Source organism: Mustela putorius, unplaced genomic scaffold, assembly GCF_011764305.1.
Source record: "Mustela putorius furo isolate JIRA1106 unplaced genomic scaffold, ASM1176430v1.1 tig00000854_pilon_pilon_pilon, whole genome shotgun sequence".
NCBI classification, from domain to species: domain Eukaryota; kingdom Metazoa; phylum Chordata; class Mammalia; order Carnivora; family Mustelidae; genus Mustela; species Mustela putorius.
Window position 1 is genome coordinate 3056270 of NW_025421496.1, and position 19468 is coordinate 3075737.

The 19468-nt window shown below is 40.8% G+C and overlaps 1 long non-coding RNA gene across 1 annotated transcript; it reads right to left on the reverse strand.

Moving 5' to 3' along the window:
- Positions 1-2497: 2497 nt before the first annotated feature.
- Positions 2498-16276, reverse strand: LOC101676390. Its single transcript, XR_200818.3, has 5 exons — positions 16159-16276; positions 15783-15866; positions 6929-7036; positions 6524-6664; positions 2498-2712 (listed from the first exon to the last, which is right to left on the reverse strand). It is a non-coding gene; the product is annotated as an uncharacterized LOC101676390 (long non-coding RNA).
- Between the last annotated feature and the right edge of the window lie 3192 nt (positions 16277-19468).

Below are 19468 nucleotides of genomic sequence, written 5' to 3' on the forward strand. Positions count from 1 at the left end.
ACAAACCAGGCTCCTTTTTATAGAAGAGGTGGTAGTTAGAACAGGCACAATTATTCATTTTTGAACATTCAAAAATACCAAAGGATTTATGCTACTGTTTGTGTTGTAGGTTAAACAGCTATTTCTTAAGTGGCTTCTTTTAGGGGGTTAACAGTATTATCTAAAGCTGTGGAAAAAGCAAATACATTTCAGGGAAATTAAAAACATTTCTTCTATCTCACCAGATAAAGAGATTTAGTAGGAGTCCTAATGCACCCACTTGGCTATACACAATTTATAGCAGATAAAGAGTTTGAAACACTTTTATTTAAACAGTCACAGTTTTGTTTTTTGGGTTTTTTTTTTTTTGAAGGTTGCTGAAAGGCTCTTTGACACTCTTTGTAAGTGGGGACCATCTCAGAATAAGAACTGGTTCTGGATAATATCAGAATTCATTTCCCACTAAGCATCTCCATTAAGCACTTTTTTCATCTCTGAAGCCTTTCCTTTTATGTAGTGTTTACATCATTGGCACCTTCTCTTACTGAATCCCTAATATAAACAAGGGATGTAATAAGCCCTAATGTATTTTAACAAGATTTTAAGAGATGTGGTTATGGTATGAGAATAACCAAATGGGGTAGAAAGTAAAGCAAAATTTTCATAACAGCTCAAGGTCATCTGACACTAACAACTCTGTAAGGCCGGGAAAGAAACATTGTCCCTGTGTTTATTCATCAATTAGAATTTGATGAACTCCAAATGTTATCTGACCAGCCAAATCCTGTAACACAGCCTTTCAGGAGAAAATCAGAAGCTCAGCCCTGTTTGGAAGACAGACTTGAAAATAAATTTACTTTCTTCCTACCTACGTCCGCATGGCAACAGGGAGTTTCATGAACCACAACAATAATACATGAAAAGCAAACCTTTGGAATTCACCATCTTAATCCAGTCACATAAGAAGGCAGTCCATCCAAAACTTAAATTTTGTGTGATCTATCTCAGCTGAAAGTGAGCTTAGTCACCGTCTGAGCAGCCTACGTGGAAGGGCTGGTTTCTGGTTCACTCTCCTCTCCATGATTTTGGCCTCTATGAGATTCCGAGGTCTTCGATGGCAAAGGCTGGTGAGGGCCCGGCAGCAACAGGGATCCTTTGGGACTGAGGAGGGCCAGTGGACTGAAGAAGTATGGCTTAGATGATTGCTATTCCCAGTGGGGTCTGTGGACTGGTGCCAGCCTGCACACCTGTTGTTCCCAATCTCCAATAGAAAGGAGTACATGTTGAGAGCAAGGATCTAAACCTTTTGTAGCCACAGATGCTGCTGCTAGAGGCCGTGGATGAGAGCTGAATTTGTCTCGCTGAAGGACATGTTCTACAAAAGAATGGGCTAGTGACAATTTTTAAAAAGAAAATAAATAAACGACAAAACACTTAACCTTCACCACAGAAGGTTGGAGAAGGGTTAGTCCAGGGGTATGGTTAAAACTCAGATTCTTGATCGCCAGTCGATTTGAGTGATGTCATGACTCTGCATTCCTAACGAGGTTAGGTGGGGCTGCTGCTCTGGTCAGGACCTCCCGTGACGTGGCAGTGGTCTAGAGTCAACTAAATACAAGAAGCTCTCTGCTATTTGTCACGGATGACTCACAAACCTGGACACTTTCATTCTGTGGTGCCAGAAGTTAACACCTTTTGGATACTTGTATTTGGCACCTTCTATGTTTTTAGAATGTGGGAGTTACCATTTGTCATGCTCCAAGTGTTCGGCTCTTCAAGACTTTTCCATGTTATCCCCTTCTGCCCTCTTAGAACTGGCATTATGGTGACATTCTTCTGAATTTTTAGAGCTTCCTCTTTCACTGTTTGAAAGCTTTGCCAGTGTGTTAACAGCATACACATGCTGGGTCTCATAACCATTGCAGGCAATGCCTTCTGGAAAGAGACGGGGATTATAACTGGCATCAGTACTGACCTGAATTTTAAGACATACTCATAAAAGAAGGGAAAGGCTTGATCTCGGGTACTAGAAACCCACAGTGCCTACCATCCAAGCTGCTCAAGTAACCTTTGACAACTTACCTGAGTTTCTTTGTTGCAGTTTCTAGAATATCAGCCAATCCTAGGTCTCATCAAAATGAACAGAGCCTGGCACTTAGGAAATTAACTGCCTCTGAAGGCAGTAGTCCCCTTCTCTCCTTCCGTAAATAGCTAGGAAGAACAACCCAGAGCAGCTCCTGAGCCTCTTGGAGACTTCCATCAGCATCACTGCTAGAGAAATTCAAGAGCTTTCTGCAAGGCAATTCTGCCACTAAGTCAATTATCACAGGGTGTGGCAGGCTTTTAGAGAGATTAAACTACCCTTCCTACTGAAAGAAAATGATGAATTCTCAAACGGGACCCCTCTAATAATCCATTTGCTCAGTGACATTGTACTCCTATTGGCCAATTATCTAGTTTGATGCCCATTGTTTGAACAAATGTCTTCGAATTCTGGGAAAGTTTTACAATTCGGAGAGCTACTTGTACAGAAAAAGGGGTCAGTATCGTCTTAGAAGAAAATGTCCTCGAGAGTCTGAGAGATTGAAAGCAAATCTGTAAATAGAAGCCACTTAAGGGAAGTCTGAAAGAGCATGTTTTAAATTCTGAGTATATCCCAATTGTGGCAGTTTCTTTACTTTGATTTAGCTGCTGCTCAATGGCCACGTATGCACTTCTCTGCTTCCATCTCATCTGCAAAATGGGGATAATGACAGTAAAGATTAAATGAATTAATACATGTCAAGACCTGAAAATAGTCCCTTAACGTTTCCTCAGATCTCATCATTTTTAAAGAGTCTTGGTGACTTGGATCCCTTCCATCCTAGCCCACCCCACCCCACACCTGCTCCTGACAACTCCCATCCCCTAGCCTGAATACCAGTTATTACCCAGGCTGGTGTATACTGGTAAAAGCATAGACCAACTCCATTCAATAGAAATACACTACGAGGGGCACCTAGATGGCTCAGGTGGTTAAGAGTCTGCGTTCGGGGCGCCTGGGTGGCTCAGTGGGTTAAGCCGCTGCCTTCGGCTCAGGTCATGATCTCAGGGTGCTGGGATTGAGTCCCGCATCGGGCTCTCTGCTCAGCAGGGAGCCTGCTTCCTCTTCTCTCTCTCTGCCTGCCTCTCTGCCTACTGCCTGATCTCTCTCTGTCAAATAAATAAATAAAATCTTTAAAAAAAAAAAAAAAGAGTCTGCGTTCAGCTCGTATTGTGATCCCAGGGCCCTGGGATCGAGCCCAGCCTTTCAGCTCCCTACCGAGTGGGGAGCCTGCTTCTCACTCTGCCTCTAAACTGCCCACCCACTCATGTTCTCTCGCAAATAAACATATTTAAAAAATCAAAAATATGAGTCATACATGCAATGGTAATATTTTTTAAGAGTAAAAAGAGGTAGAACTAATTTTAATATTTAAAAATATAACCCAACACAGCCTAAATATTATTTCAACATTTCATCAATTTTAAAAATTATTAATGAAATAGTTGACATCCTTTTTTTCACAGTAACTCTTCAAAACATGTCAACTTTTGCACTTATGGCATATTCTAGTTTGAATGCTACATTCCCATTAGGATATTTGCTAGTAAGTATTTAAATTTCATAAAATTTACAGTTGAAAAAGTAGCTTTACTTACCCAAGTTGTTACAAACATACTTGAAACTTTTCCAGTAACTGAAGGGAGTTTTCACTCACTGAATTAAATATCGGGGTTTTTTTTTTTTAAGTTTAAATTAAAATTATAAATTCAGTTCCTCATTTGCACCAGCCATATTTCAAATGCTCAAGAGCTACATGAGGAGAGTGGGTACCATTTTGGATAGCACAGGTGTAGACTGAAAACACACAGGTGTGCCAAGTCATGATATGGTTCCTGACAAGTTATGTGACCTCTCAGCCCTAGTTCTGTCATTATGATTTATAAATATACAATAGAAGAAAATATAAGTTTATTAATAATTATATTTTCTTTAGTATTAGAAATAATAGGTCTAAAACACATAGCACTGTGATAAACAGATTATAACAGATCTTCAATGAAGAGGGACTGTTTTTCCCTTAACAGTTTAAGAAAAAACTGAAACATCCAAAAAGCTATAAATCATACAGTGAATCCCCACATACCCACTACCTAGATTCTAGTATTGTTAACATTTGTTTATGTTGCCTTATCACATGTTGGTGAGAAAGGACATTGACTACCTCCATTTCGACCTCAAACTTTCTAATTAAGTTCTTTGCAGCCAATCTCTTAACTCAGGCAAAGACCCCACAGGCAAAAGTATCCCATGATGCAAACCAAAACTCCTTCCTCAAGCAACAGGGACTGCCAGCAAGATTGCACGTGACTGACCCCAAGACAATGATCCACCTGACTTTTACTGCCCACCTACACATAGTCACCAAGCCCTGTCCTACATTTTCTTTATATGAACCAAGAAGTATTTTCAGCATTTTGGAGACCATTTTTGAAGAAATATTAGTCTGCTGCTGTCTTCCCAGTGTTGGCCTCACTGAAATAAATCCCTTTCTTCTTTCACTACCACTCGTCTCTGCCTTTGGATTTTGTCAATAGCAAATGATCAAACCTGGTCTTTTGGGACACTGGAGCCAGGTGCACTTGCTTCCCTGTGCTGGGTTCCATCTGCATATCCATTCATCTGTCCATCTGACTTTCATGTAGTTAAAGTAGATGCAGACATCAGTATACTCCACCCTTGAAACTCCAGCATGCGAATCATAAACTAAATTCACTATTTGTCTTTCCTTTCTCCCTTCCATCCTTTCTTTGTCTTCCTGTCTTCCTGCCTTATTTACTTTCAGGTAAAAATATATGTGGTGGGGGTGCCTGGGTGACTCAGTAGTTTGAGCCTCTGCTTTCAGCTCGGGTCATGGTCTCAGGGTCCTGGGATCAAGCCCCGCATCGGGCTCTCTGCGAGGCGGGGAGCCTGCCTCCCCCTCTCTCTCTGGCTGCCTCTCTGCCTACTTGTGCTCTCTGTCAAATAAATAAAAATATTTAAAATATATATATATATATATCTACATAGTGAAATGCACAAATGTTCAATGAGCCATTGGATGAATATTGACCGTGCATATACCTGCATAAACCAAACTGCTGTCAAGACAGAGAACATGTTCATTATTCCAGAAAGTTCCCTTACAACCCCTCCTTGCTAATCCTAGTCCTTACTGTCCTGCTTCCCGCCCCCGGCAATCATTGTTCTGGTCACCCCCTACAGATTAGCTTTGTTTGATCTAGAGTTTCAGCCACACAATATAGGATCGTTTTGTAGAAGTTTCCTTTCACTTAGCGTTAATGTTTTTGAGATTCATCCACACTGTCTTGTATTTACTCCTTTTTATTAGTGAGTACTAAGTGTGGCCATTTTTAGTCAAAGCTGTTGCCCCAGGGCACTTGGGGTGGCTCAGTGGGTTAAGCTTCTGCCTTTGGCTCAGGTCATGATTTCAGGGTCCTGGGATCGAGCCCCACATCTGGCTCTCTGCTCTCAGGAAGCCTGCTTCCTCCTCTCTCTGCCTGCCTCTCTGCCTACTTGTGAACTCTGTCAAATAAATAAATAAAATCTTTAAAAAAAAAAAAACTATCACCCCTCTCCTCAACCAAACCATTCCATTCCTTTACAACTCACTAAAGTTTGCACCCTATCAATCCACCATGGATCTAAGGCTTCCAGCTGTTGATGCTAGCTCAACTCCTTACAATTAATGAAAGAAAGTCTTCATATGACATCCTTTAAAATTTATGTACAGTTGGAAAGTTTCTGAGCTTTCTATGGAGAAGGCAAAGCTTTTCGCAAAGTTTTTCTAGTTCCTTCAGTTGTTCATACAATGATGTTTTAGCTTTTGATGTCCTAGTCATTCTCTGTGTTCACTCTCTTAGCACAGTTTGTAATTCAGATTTACTGGTTTGTTTATTGATTCTCACCTCTAATGAGCTGTAAGTTTTACTGGGCAACACCATGCCTATTTTGTGCATCTGTGTACACCCAGCACCTAGTATCATGCCACGTAATCAGAAGGCCCTCAACAAATATTTTTTGAATGAATAAGTGACTATAGAAAGAAAGAGCCCACCTTTAAGCATGTTTAATTTCGCCTATATGTTAAGTATATATGTGACATCAGGCAGGTATTGGAGGAGGGGTGAACACTGGAGCTTGAGGAAAACACTAATTTCCAAGAGACAGACCTCAGGGTAGGTGCCAGCCAAGTGCACTGACTCCATTCCTGGACAGAAATATGACCTGGAGTCCCTGTCTCCAAATCTTCTCCAGTGAGCTGAGTGCATAACCTACACCAAAATCTGAAACTTCCCTTACAACCTAAAACCAGTCATTATTAGCTGGGCCCCTTAATTTTCTAAGTGTCCTTAAGTCTCCAGAATTAAGCATTCAGTGCAGCTTTCCCTTCATACCCAAGTCCAAATGTGTGAGATAATTTTTTAAAATACTGTTTTGCCATTCTAGTATTTATCTTACCTTTCTTCCAAACAGATAGATGGGACTTTGTGTTCAGTTCCTGGCTTTGGAGGAGTTTGTGATTCATAAAAGCAGAAATTACCTTTGTCTTGACCCTCAGTCTTATTTTTCCAGAAGCATCAGATTTCTGAAGGAATCACCCTAGGGGTGGAGAGGGAGGGGGCATTAGAATCTTGCTAAAGGAAGAAGGGATATTTCTCCTGACCTGAAAAGGGGTTGGGGTTGATAGACCCCTAAAAAAAATGTGACCCACACCCAGCTCTCCCAGTGCCCTGGAAGGAGGCAGCACCCCAGAAGGGAATGGCTGTGGTACCCTAGAGGGCCTGGACTCTAACCACCAAGCTCCCCAAGAGCAGCGCTGACACTGCGTCTCAGCTTTGGCAAGGAAGAAGCTGACATACCCACCTCTGGTGAGGCACCCAGCTTGGTACACCAGGCATCAGGGGTCAATGTGATGTCTGAAAGAGAGGGCCTTCTGACTGCTGTCTAAACCTTCCAACTTGTTATATGGCCCTAGAGAAAGAGAAGGGGGAAGAGAATTCCACCCTCATACCCATCTCTATAATGACAAAAATTGGATTTCTTCTTATTGGGGAGCAGTGGAGATTTGGGCATGGATTTGATTTGCTTTAGAAAAAATACAGATGGCCCTTGAGATTGTGTATTAGATTGAGAAGGACAAATAGAAGAGAAGAGAGGAATAAGAGGAAGAAATGAAGCTACATGAAAGAGAAGAGAAAGGAAAAGAAGGGAGAAAATGAGCGGAAAGAAGGAAAAATATGACAAGGGTTCGTTCGAATGGTAGCCCATATGCTATAGAGCTCAATAGTCATAAGATACAAAGCGGGTTAACAGACTGTTAAATAATACATATTCTAGCCCCTTCCTTGACAAATAAATATTCACAATGATAGAAGGAAAACTCTGTTTAAAGCTATGGGTTTTTATATGACTGAGAGTCAACAAACTCTCAAAGATGACTGGATTTAATTATATTGTGCATGTCTGAATGTTCCTTTGATGGGCTATAGTGCTGTTTGATAAGTAATAAAATAACTCATTAATTCACAAATATATTCCATAAAATTTACTTTTCTTGCCTTTGTTTCAGCAAAACACTAATTATGTTATAATCAGCATTTGCATGTATTTGTATTCTATTGACACCAATGCTAAAATAGACACATTTCTTGAAATATTATAGTCTAGGATAATTTTTTTTAAAGATTTTATTTATTTATTTGACAGAGATCACAAGTAGGCAGAGAGGCAGGAAGAGAGAAGGGGGGGAAGCAGGCTCCCTGCTGAGCAGAGTGCTTGATATAGGATTCGATCCCAGGACCCTGAGATCATGACCTGAGCCAAAGGCAGAGGCTTAAACCACTGAGCCACCCAGGCAGCCCTAGGTTAATTTTTTATTATTAATTTCTATTTGGAGAACATTCACTCTGCTAAAGAAGTAGTACCTGGAGTTAACAGAATTCCTTTATATATCATGCTCATGCATGATATCTAGATTGTGTATAATAGATTATTTTTGCTATAGAAGTTATAAAATATTTCCACTTCAATATATACATTGTCATATCGTGATTTTCACCATCTCTCAAAGCAGTATCTAGAACCATGCAATAACGTAAAGCAGAATACTTCTCACACTGTACCTTTATCGATATCTAGACAGATTTAGTAGTAATTGGATTATTTAATCTTAGAAAATGTTTCTCAGACTCCATGTGCTGGTGCTCTGAATATTGTGCTAATTTGTAAATATCTCTGGAACCACAAGGAGGAATAAGAAAGTGTATGTTCAGCACTAATGGGAAATGATACTTGGTCACATGAGACTATCATACTCATGCTATCAGAGAACAATGATTTGACAAGTTAATTAATTTGTCTTTTCTCTTACCTAAGTGCCTCTGCCATTCAAATCTTGTCACTAGCTCCAAAGTAATGTTTGTTTCTGATGTATCAATGATACAACCCAACCATCTTTATTATTTTAAGGACAAAAGGCAGGGACGGAGAAGGTCCCCATTTCCCTGGGGCCTGAACAGTGTTAATTACGAGTGTGGATGTTTAGGGTTACACCACCCCAGTACTGAACACTGGATCCCAATCGACAGAGGTGCCCACATGGTCTTTAATTAATTTATGTCTCTTTGTGACAAGTAGAGCTCTCTAGGGTACGAGGCCAAAGAAGAACCCCTCTTGTCTGGTGTAAGCTCAGTACTGCGAAGGAGAGGGGGAATGAGGAGAGGGAAGGCAACAGAAGAAAGAAAAGAAAATAGACCACAGAGACTCTAAGGCTACCTCTCACATCCCCAAGGTAAATCCTCTGACTTTTAATGGTCTCCGTCAAAAAGACTAAGTGCTAGAGCATCCAAAGAAAAATCTTTAGCTTACATACATTCAAAGAGCCTCTATAAACAAATGTATATAAATATGTAAATACATGCTCTGTGTATTTACAAATTACATGTAATTTAAATATTATATATATATATATATATATATTTTGTATAGCAATGGAATTATGTTCTTGTTTCCAATGTTTTCTGCTTTTCCTCCCCTTCTGAGACTCTCTCCGCTGATGGAGTTTGGGAGATGCAGGTGTAGGATGGTAGAGATAGAAAAAAAATCATATATGGCATTACTGGTTGCCAGATTGAGGATTGCAGAGAATAGTAAGGAATCTGTTTGTAATTTTAGGAATCCATATGGAATTGACCATTTGCTGAAGGGGACGGATAAATAAAATAGGCCTTAGAAAATAAACATTGGCCCTCTGTAATGTCCATTGATTAAAAAAAAATATCTAACACAGGTACACACAGTTATGAAGAATGTACACTTAGATGAAAGACTATTTCTTTGAATTGGCTAGCTTTTTTTTAACTTACTAATTGCATCTGCTCATGCATCTATTTGTTCAAGATCTGATGAAAGTGGAGCACCTAGGCAGCTCAGTTGGTTACGTGTCTGACTCTTGGTTTCAGCTCAGGTCATGATCTCATGGGTCATCGGATTGAGCCCGGCATTGGGCTCCATGCACATTAGGGGTGGGGGTCGCAGGGAGTCTGCTTAAAGATTCTCTCCATCTGCCCCTCTCCTGACTCGTGCACATGACTGCCCTCTCTTTTTCTCCCTCTCCCCTCTCTAAAGTAAATCTTTAAAAAGAAAAGAAAAAATATCTGGTGAAAGCTTTTTCAGAAACATGATCTGGTCCTCGGATCAACTTTTGGGACCCAATGCCTGCTTATGTCCAACCAAGCTGAGTGATAAAGCCCTTGCAAGATCTCTATGGAAGGACACAGCAGAGTTATGATTCTCCAGGGCACATTGTTCATGTACAGACTGGTGAGAAGTGTATTATCAAACTGATAGAAGTCTGAAAATCACTGAATATTATTCACAGGCTCCAAAGCATCCCCATGACAGTGGCCCTGAAGATGTTTGGGGCTTAGACTTGAAGCATAAGAAAAACAGTAGCATAACAAAGCATAAGAAAAACACAAATGAACCAGAGACCAGGGATGAAGACAGAGAAACACACACACACACTGCTGTCACTGTGAGAAATACGACCAGGTGAGCAGCACAAAGTCTGGCACTTTCTAAAGGGCCAAAACGACAGCTGGATGACAGCAATCTCAGAGGAATAAATAAGGACTTTTTGCTCACCCTGAAAATGTGGAAAGTCTCACAGAGTCTTGACAAATGGCTTTAATCCCCTCTGGGCCCGGTGCTGAACTATAGTATGTGGCTTTTGACAGAATTGCCAGAGACTGGCAACCACAGAGTCCACGTCTCCTCTGCCACAAGGGCAAAGACCAAAGCCATAGCCTGGGCTACATCACAGAGGCTCACTGGTCTTTTAGGGTAATCAGCTCTCAGCACAACCCACAGGTGTGACTTCCTCATGCAAGGAAAAGGTAAACCAGTTGGCCATGCTGTCGAGCTCAAGTTGGGTAGACTGATACTGCTTCCTGGTTATAAACTTGGGTCTGATCACTTCATTACCCTGAAGCTCCACTTCCATGAATTTAAGTTGGGCTGATACCACCTACATAATTGTGTTATGGTGGGAATTAAATAAAATGCTGTAAATACAGTAACCTATTCATCAGGTACTGTTACCTCTTTTCTAATAATATTATTTTCCTACCTGAATATGAGCCTCCCGTAATTCTCAAATTTCTCTAGGCCCATCATCTCATAAAATAGCTACCACCCATCAAAAATTGAGGAGGAGGAAGAGAATGCCTGTCCTCTGGGAGGATGTGTTGTTGCCCAGTAGCTAGTGGGGGCAGCTAAGAGCCATGTGACTGACACTGCAGACCTCCCAGGGCCTCCGTTGTGACACTCCCGCCAACCCCGGAATCCTAACCCAAGGCTGAGGCTGATTGCTATAGGGAACATCCCAAGTCTTCAAGAAGCGCGCTCAGAGAATGGTGGTTTGCTGGGCCCCTCTCCTCCTTCTGCCACTACATGCCAGCCTATGACAGCTGAGCTGCCCTGTCAAATACACAGTAGCCGTCTTCACCCACATGCGAGAAATCAAATGGAAGCCTCCCCAACCCCCCGCCATGGCATGAACCAGATTCCTTCTATTTATAAGCAGCAGCCCAACAGGCAGGCTTCATTCTGTAACTCGCAGTTCTCAGCAAGCTGCACCAGAATAGAGATGTGTTCATACTTTCCAGTCCCCCAGATTGCCACTTCAAAAAGAGAGTGATAGACAAATATGGTGCAACCCGTTTATAACATTTTCCCATGTTTAACTTCCAAATCTGAGAGTCTTAAACGCAGTTGCCAAAAGCAATTTTTTCTAAATGCAATATTTTTTTTTCTTGGTCTCTTAGTAAACGGTAAATGAGGGGTTTTTTTCCACCCCCCACTCCCCACCCCCCCGCACTGTTTCTTCTTAGAGGCCAAGAGTTTTTCACTCCCGGTCTGCAATACCCTGTCTGGGCTATCACCCAAATGGCTTTCACACTTAAAGTGAGAAAGAATTAAGTACTTCTGCAATTGAAAAATGGCTCTGTCTGCCTTGGAGTCACAAAGCTCTCTTTACTGAACTATTACTTTGACGCTCCAAAGCTAAGTGTACCAGTGAGCCTATGAAGGCTCCAAGAAAGGACTTAGAGAATGAAGACCATCCCATTGTTTCCCCATTCGGAGCACATCCAGGTGTATTCACTTTGTATTTACCCCCAGATGTTTGGGAAAGGTTTGCACAGCTGTTCTTTGGTTTCCCAATAAGTGAGTCAAAGTACAACCTCCAAAGCTCCCATCTTGATATCATTTCCACAGAGTAAGACTCTACTAAGCTGGCTGCCGACCCATTTTCATAGTGCGTTAATGACAAGGACATCTCACCTGTGCTTCTAACATGACGCTGAACCTAATAGCAGGAAAAAGCAGTTGCATTGATCTCCATCGATGATTATTCCCTTTGGAGGGCTAACAAGTCTCTCTGTGTCTAAAAAGTATCTCCTATCCCATAATCTGTGTGTATCTTTCAAAAAGCAAGCTTGCCAAGGGGAACAAATATTTGAATCAATCAGCCTTAAACATCTTTAACTATTTCATGAAGCGTTACTTACTGATAGGCCCCCATAACGCTAACCTTATACATTCTAGGTTTTGTTTAGGGCCAACCTTAGGGCTACAGAAGGTGGCCTGGCAAATCTGTAAGAAACTCCAGATTTTAAGTCTTTGTTACCATGTTTTCTGTTCTAAAAATTAGCTGTAAATGTTCAAGTTATCATTTCCTTCAAGTGTTTCCCCTTACATAACATCTAAGCAAGCCTAATGATGTTTTTCAAAAGCAATTTTAAAAATTCAGCAGGGATCAGTGAGGCCATTGAACAGTAAAAACAGTAGAGATCAGAGCTATATCTGAAATTGAGAAAGGGACAGCCCTGAAAATCATAGTGTAGTCAGTTTAGTGTTCAGACGTGGAAAATACTAGAACAAATAATCAAAAAAATCAATTTGCAAACACCCATACGATCACAGAATACTAGGTAATAATCAACATTGTTTTGTGAAGAACAGTCTTGTCAGGACCATCCAATTTCCTTCTAAAACAGAGTGACAGGCCTGAAGATCAAAGGGATGAAATAGATGTAATGGAGCTTGAATTTCACAAAGCTCTTCATTCTGTCTTCCATGATATGCTCATCAACAGACAACTTCAAACCAGAAGGAATTTGCTGTACAGGTTTACTAAACAGCACAGCTCTTAGTGTTTCTGCCCTCAAAGGGTGGGTGAAGGTTTGGGCAGGTGATGTTTGACACAGGATCGAGTGGCTCCTGGACACTTTAATATGCTCATCCGTCCCAAAGCCAGCCCTAGCTCCCGTGCAATGTGAAAGAAGTAGGACAGCCACTGTGTGGTGAATTGTCATGACTCTCAAAGGAATGGGCAGTCAGAGATGAGCATATTGGAGAAGAGTATTTCCCTCACCCCGTGAAGAGCCATCTCCCTAAGGATGATATTAGGTAAGGGATTGGTATTGTTTGGGAGACATTTAGTTACAAATTAACTTTGAAAGTTTTATAAATACGCAAAAATAATGGTATATACATTTTACTTTGGAGAAAAATCAGTCTATATAAACTCAAGCTTTAGGAAATGCAAAAAAAAAAAAAAAAGAAAGAAAGAAAGAAAAGAAAATGGTATATGTAATGCAGGCATTAGTGAAAAACATGCCAAATCCTTAAAATATTTTTGGGGTAAACTTTTGAGAAAGATGAGGTGACTCATCTCAAAATTTTGAGAAAGATGAGGTGACTCCAGCACATAGGAGTCAGGGTTTGAAAACTGGTTTGACTATCTCCTAGTTGTGCAACTTTGGGTAACTTATTTAACATTTCTCAGATTTCCATGTTGTTCTATATCAAACAGACCTCCTAAATCTTACAAAGTTGAAATCAGATATGAAATTTCATCATATCCTATATATTAATGTATAAAACATATATGTTTCATATATTCATATATACAATGTATTTGGATATTTAGGTATATGGGTACTTTCTTCAGGGTTAGGCATACTGGAGGCATGTAATAAATATTAGTGCCTCCCTTCTATAGCCATGCTGTTAAGTCCATCTCAAGAAAGTAACATATAGTAGGAGATTCAGTGATATACGTGTCAACTTCTTGTCTTCTGCCATCAGTAAAGTCACCAATGGCTGTCTGATGTTTACCCCATGATTCTCATTCTCCATCCCTAGTTCCATCTTTAGACACCATACTCCATCTAGTGTTTGGCTTATCCTATGGAAACCCCCCAAAATTTCCAGTAGATCTCTATGGAGTCACCTACCCAATCACTGTACCCTCCCCTTTCTCCAAGGTTGCATGGCTATGACAGAAACTGCGATGTGTTCTCACGATCCCGCCATCTTAGCCATACCAACCCACCTCAGTTGGGTATATCTGCATCAATGGAGGCCAATCCTTGGGGTCACCTGGGTGGCTCAGTTGGTTAAGCATCTGACTCTTGATTTCCATTCAGATCATGATGTTGGGGTCCTGGGATGGAGCTCAGGATTGGGCTCTGTACTCGGTGAGAGTACAGAGCCTGCTTGAGATTCTCCCTCCTTTCTCACTCTTCCTCCTCCTGCTCATGAACTCGCTCTCTAAAATAAATAAGTAAATCTTAAAAAATACATAAAAGCCAATCCTCACCACTGCAATTGACAGTTCCATGGGTGAGCTTCTGAATGGAGCATCAGAGGCTTTCTGTAGAATTGGAATTGCACTAGAACTCAGAGAATTTGAGATTAGTCAGCCACTCCTTTGTTAATAACATCCATTGGACCAATGGAGATGTTTCCCATCATGGGAAAGATCCAGTCTGTCTTAAAAATAAGAGAACATACAATGCCTGAGAGAATCAGTCGGTTGGCTGGCTGCCTTTGGCTCAGGTCATGATCTTAGGGTCCTGGAATCGAATCCCGCATTGGACTCCCCACTTGGCAGGAAATCTTCTTCTCCTTCTCCCTCTGCCCTGCTGCTCCCCCTTCCTGTACTTTCTCTTTATGTGTCAAATAAAATCTTTAGAAACAAAGGTATTTAAAAAAAAAATTAGAGAATGCTCAGAGAACAGCAAGAAGAGTGGTAGGATGAGACTTGTCAACATTCAAACTCTCAGTCCAGTTGTTGCAGCTACCTTCCTGCCTTCTATGCCTCGGTTCTTCAAACTCTTGGATTCCTCTGGCCAGTAAGTGCTCTGTTTTTACTTATGCCTTTTCAGACTGGGGTTCTGTCCCTTGTAACCAGATTTCACAAACCACTGTAACTAAAATCCTTTAAAAAAAAATCTTTGATTATATCCTCAGATATTTACTCACAGTAAAACAGAGAAACTGTATTTTTGAGTCAAGACTTATGTACATTAGCAAGATGATGAAAGCAAATGTCCAAAAAGTCTTTCAGAAAACTTTTTTTAAATAAATATTTTATTTATTTATTTGAAAAAAAGTGAGTAAGAGAGAGCATGAGCAGGGGCAGTGGGAGAGGGAGAAGCAGATTCCCTGCTGAACAGGGGCACCACCTGACTCGATCCTGGGACCCTGGGAACATGAACTGAGCTGAAGACAGATGCTTAACCAAGCCACTCAGGTACCCCAGAAAAGTTTTATTAATTTCAACTCTCCTCTGTAGTATTTGAGAATGTTTTTTTATCTAGGCCTTCCTAACACTGGATTTAAAAAAAAATAGTTTTGCCAGTTTGAAAGGTGAAAAATGGTATCTTTAATTTTTATTTGTTCAGTTATAAATTCTAATTATAGCTATTTATTTCTCTTCTTTGCTGAATCTCCATTTGTGTCAATTGTCCATTTTTCTATTTAGTACATTTTCTAATTGATTTGTAAAAGCTATTTATATAGAAAAATATTAAAACTTTGTCATATATGTTGCAAATATTTCATGCCATTTGTTACTTGTTATTTGTTAGGGTGAGTTGAAGGTTAAATAAAGAACTACATCCCCCTTCATTTTTTGAGAAATAGTACTGTACTAGTCTTTTAGAGAAGTCTCCAAAGCAATGACACCGACCAATTTTTTACTATCTTTAAATTATTTGAGTATAATCAGAATATAATCAATGCCTTAAAGTTTCCATTAGCCACTTAAATTCTCCAGATTTCTTTTCTCTTCCACCCTCCCAGGGAAAAAGAATGCAGATGCCCTCTAAGAGGTGACCATTTTTGCATGAAGATAAAGCTCACATACAATTAGCAGGTGCTGTCCAAGCTCAGCACCTTTCCTTCTTGACAACTGTTCTTCCTTCTTTCTAGCAGTCCTCTCTTTTCTGCACTGTGAATTAAAAAAAAAGTCTTCTTTGTAGAGCTTATTCCTTAGATGTTAAAAAATCTATTTAACCAATAAAAGTCCCAAGAAGTTACACATATAGGGCTATTACACTTATTAAGAAAAATAAATAAATATGGCTAGAAATGAACAAGTGACCCTGAAAGTCATTATTGGTTTAGTAACAATTTGTGAAGGGAGATTGGAAATAAAATGCTATACAAAGAAACCTGAATAATAGAACTGAATTACTTTCAGAGGAAAAACATTGACAGGATCCAAGGTATCCATCTCATACCTGTCAGATGGCTAAAATAGAAAACACGAGAACCATGTGTTGGCGATGATGTGGAGAAAAAGGAAGACTTGTGCATTGTTGGTGGGGATGCAAACTGGTGAAGCCACTGTGGAAAACAGTATGGAGTTTCCTCAAAAAATTGAAAATAGAATTGCCATGTTACACTACTACGTATTTTCCCAAAGAAGACAAAAACACCCAATCAAAAAGATATATGCACCCCTTTGTTTATTGCAGCATTATTTACAATAGCCAAATTATGGAAACAGCTCAAATATTCACTGATAGATGAATGGATGAAGCAGTTACGGTCTACATATACAATGGAATATTATTCAGCCATAAAAAGGAATGAATTTTTGCCATTTGTAACACCATGGGTGGATCTAGAGAGCATAATGCTAAGCAAAAGAAGTCACTCAAAGAAAGACAAATACCATATGGTTTGGCTCATATGTGGATTTTTTTAAAAGATTTGTTAAGAGAGAGAGAGAGCATGCAGGGCTGGACAGAAGGAAAGAGAATGTTAGGCAGATCACACACTGAGCAGGAAGCCCAACATGCGGCTCAACCCCACAATCCTGAGAGCATGACCTGAACCAAACCAAGAGCTGGATGTTTAACCAAGTATACCACCCAGGCACCCCTCATATGTGGAATTTAAGAAACAAAACAAATGAACAAAGGGGGGGGGGGGGGGGAGAGATAAACCCAAAATCAGGCTCTTAACTCTAGAGAACAAACTGATGGTTACCAGAGGGGGGCGGGGGGTGGTGGTGGCTGAAGTGGGGATCAAGAGCACACTTATCACAGCAAGCACTGAATAATGCATAGAATTGTTGAATCACTATATTGTACACCTGGAACTAATATAAAACTGTATGCTAACTAAGCTGGAATGACAATTTTAGAAACTCTAAGTTACAGAGCGCTTTGTGCTCATTATCTATTGCTGTATGACAGATTACCTTAAGACTCAGTGGTTTAAAACAGCAAGAAGTTATCATCTCACAGTATCAGTGGTCAGAAATCTAGGAGCAGCTCAGCTGGGTGATTCTGGTTCGGGATCTGTCATGAATCCAGTAGCTATTTGTGACTTGGGGATGTAGTCGCCTGGGCTTGACCAGGGTCGGAGTGTCTGCTTCCAAGTTTAGTCCCTTAGAGGATAACCAAAGCCTGAATTGTTCATCACATGGGGTTCTCTCTGCTCACAACATGGCAACGGGCAGAAAGATCCGAGAGAGAGAGGGAGCAAAACAAAAGACACAGAATCTTATAACTTAAAATGCCATCAGTTCTGCACATTGTGTTGGTTACATACATAAATTTCAGTCCAATGGGGGAAGGATATTTCACACCAGGGTGAATACCAGGAGGTGGGATCTTTGGCCATCATCTTGAGGCTGGTAATGACAGCCCAGGTCAAACCTACTTTACCACTAATACTTCTTAGATCTGCCCACATGAATTCTGAGGATTCTATCTAAGCCTCTCTTCCCCTCATACTACTCACTGTCCTTACACCATCTTGTCCATTCCCAAGTCTGGGCTGGCATTGTATAAATCATCTCCATCCCCATGGATTTTACCATCATACGAGAGCTGAGGACATCTCCTCAGCCAGGATATTGTTCTCTTGGTTCTAGGCTTGTATTTTCACTTTCCTGCAAGACCTCTTCATACATATGCCCGATACTAAATGCTACTCCCCACTCCTAGCTTCAAACCTGCTCCTCTTCCTCTTTCAGAGGATCATACACCCATCCACACAGTTGCCAGGCTGGGGGCCTGGCTCTAGTTTGACTTCTCCCCCTGCCCCCCCCCCCCATATCATTGGGGCTACTGCTCCAGTTGGCTCTTCACCTCCTCCATCCAGGTCCCTGGTAACAGAACGTATCAACCATGGCTGCCTGGGGTTAGGAGGTGAGGTCTAAGCTGGTCCCTTTAGATTTTCTCTCCTGAGACTGAATTCTGAAAGAATATACCCAGTAAGTCAGAGATGATTGGAACCAACACGTTTTATGGCAACACTCTAGGGAAAAAATGGCTCCTTGGGCTTTGGAAGATTCTGAAGATAAAAGCACTCCATTTCTGGCCCCACAGGCTGCTTATTTAGTTTGCTCTTTGATTTTGTGACCTATCCTGATAGCCTTCTGAGAGGCTATCTCCACTGTCAGTCTCTCTGTTAACGTATGATTATCTCTCATTTAGATAGCCCCCATATCTTCCAAAATGGTCTCTGAGTGCAGTCCACTCTCTTTCTGGTCTATTCTCTACAGGTGCTCCTTCCCAGATAATGCTACTCCCCTGCTGATAATCTTTCCTAGATCTTATTGCCTTGAGTAAAAAGTCGTGAATGCTCACATGGCTCACAATGGCCTTCATGGTCTAATGACCATTGGATTTTATACCCGGCCTGCTGCACTCCATCTACCAGTCACACCAAAGGGCTTCCAAGTTTTCTGAAGTCTCCATGCTGTCACCTCTGTGCATTTCCACTTGTTTCTTTTGAATTGAGTGTTCACCCACATGCATGAACTCCGTATCTGACCAATCCCTACATATTATTCAGGTTTGGGCTTATCTGTCACTTCTTCTGGAAGCCTCCACTGATGCTATCCTTCCAGAATCCTACCCTAACCCTACAAGTCTGGGCTGTGTTCCCTTCCATGTGGTCCTCGAGTGCTCTGAACACCCCTATTATACTATCCATCCAATAAGGTAATAATCACATCTTGGCTTATGTGCAGTCCTATTTCTTTCCTAAGCTCTGTGAGGCCAGGGACTATCTCTCTTCTGTTTCTGTATCTCCAGGGCCTAGTTCAGTTCCTTAAAACATAGAGGACATGGAATAGACATGTGTTGAATACAGGAATGAATTAATATTTAAGTCTTCTCAAATTTGTTCTCAGTCATCTACCAACTTATAGTAAAACATAATCATCTTCCCAAGCTCCCATGATGGCAATATGTATGCAGTAGAATTTTTACAACTCAGCTTCAGCAAACTTACTGTTTCAGAATAAGACATTCATTTGAGCCACAGCATAATGCTAAAAAAAACAGAAGCATCTCTGTAGAGATATGTAGCAAAGAGGGTGGCCTCTGAGTGAAAGAGGCAAATTTTCCTATCCATATCCCTTTAGTATGGGGAACCACACACGTGTGATGGGCTGTGCATTTGCTAGGACATTAAGATATGCTCCTAGTGGAATAAAACCTGGATACCCTTTTTAAAAAGTTTCCTCCATCTGCATTACAAAAAGTTGTACAAATATTGTTTTGTTCAACACAGTTACCAAACTGCTTG